The 1,524-nt window shown below is 49.1% G+C and overlaps 1 long non-coding RNA gene across 1 annotated transcript in view; it reads left to right on the top strand.

Moving 5' to 3' along the window:
* Positions 1 to 211: 211 nt before the first annotated feature.
* LOC119309266 overlaps positions 212 to 1,524 on the top strand; it is an 11,013-nt gene continuing 9,700 nt past the window's right edge. Inside the window, exon 1 of the long non-coding RNA XR_005150417.1 lies at positions 212 to 243. This is a non-coding gene — a long non-coding RNA (uncharacterized LOC119309266). The remainder of the gene's footprint in view (positions 244 to 1,524) is intronic.

The following is a 1,524-nucleotide window of genomic DNA, read 5'->3' as shown; positions in this document are numbered from 1 at the left end:
CGGCGTGCACCGCTGGTCGGGACAGTAGGCCTCCGGAACCGCACCTTTTGAGTCCTGTACGGAAGAAGGGTGATATGGTTTTTGGGAAGCGCTCTGCGCGACTACTGACTTCTTCGTCACGGACACCCCGGACTCCGACGACTACTTCCCCGACGACGACTACTTCCCCGACATCGACAACCTCCTCGACGACATGGAGGACACCGACCTCAAGTCCAGTGCCTCTGCTCCTGCTGCTGTCACGTACGTGTCTCTCCCCTTTCTGTTAGAGGTTCTGCTACAGTTCCTGGTTCTAATATTTGCCCTAGATATGTTAGACTCATATGTGCAACTTGCTATACTGTCTGCTCTAGATATGTTTAGTTACGGTTTATATATGAACATGCTGTTTACCTTCTCTTTGTCAAATCACATGGCTTATTTCATCACTGCTATACTAGCCATGTTTTATCTACTATTTCTGTTAATAAAATCATTCGGTAAATTGCTCATATTTCCAACAGTGTAAGCCACCTATCCACATACTACGACCCCCTGCAGCCCATAAAAACAATACTCTTTTGTGTGAACTCCGGTGGCAACACTTGAGTGTGCTAGCTTTTTTAGCTGAAGGATGTTGGAGAGGAAAAGGACGAGTACGCCAAGCACAAGTGACGATGAATATCTGATGGGAATAGGAAGGATCGGGAGTTAAGGTTATGTGGAAGTTGATTCTCTAATCAGTGCATGCTGCAGCCGCGGCTGGTGGTGAAGACTCTGCTGCTGCCGTCTGCTTGCGCCTAATAACCTAACTTGTTCTGACCCATGCGTTTTTCTAATCTCAGGCTGACTGGATGTCCTACTAGTCTTAGTAGGATATCTATAATACCTAAATATATAATTCATCCCCACTATCTTATTTCTCTTGACATGCAAGCTATCCACATCATCAACCTGCCACATCAGCATTTCTTCACTAGCTTATATAAGGGACCCACCACAGATTGACCAACATACATAATGGACATGTCACCCTTCGGTTACCAGCTGTAGAGACCCACCACCGGCTCCCCAGCGTACACAAACAGCGTACAGAAGCCGAAAGAAAAATAACGTATAGAATTGTGACCATCTCTCTCCCTCGATTCAGCTAAATCCATCGACTTCCTTTTCCCTATGTACAGTCCAATGCGGCGGCTGGGATCCCATTACATATCACCCGGCAGGACCGCGGGCTCAGCTCCCCTCTACGATTTCCCGGGGATTGCTCACCCGCGACCCCTTCTCATTGCACTAGTAGAAAAAGGGCCTATTGTCCCGGTTGGTAAGGGCTTTTAGTCCCGGTTGGTGAACCGGGACTAAAGGGTCGGTACTAATGCCTCCCCCCTTTAGTCCCGGTTCAATCCAGAACCGGGACAGAAGGGCCTCCACGTGGCCTGTCCCCTGAGCCCAGGCAGGAGGGCCTTTGGTCCCGGTTGGTGGCACCAACCGGAACCAATAGGCATCCACGCGTCAGCGTTTATGTGGCTGTGGTTTTTGTTTTTT

This window comes from Triticum dicoccoides, chromosome 1B (assembly GCF_002162155.2).
Source record: "Triticum dicoccoides isolate Atlit2015 ecotype Zavitan chromosome 1B, WEW_v2.0, whole genome shotgun sequence".
Taxonomy (NCBI): Eukaryota; Viridiplantae; Streptophyta; class Magnoliopsida; order Poales; family Poaceae; genus Triticum; species Triticum dicoccoides.
This window is presented reverse-complemented; position numbering and strand designations above follow the sequence as displayed.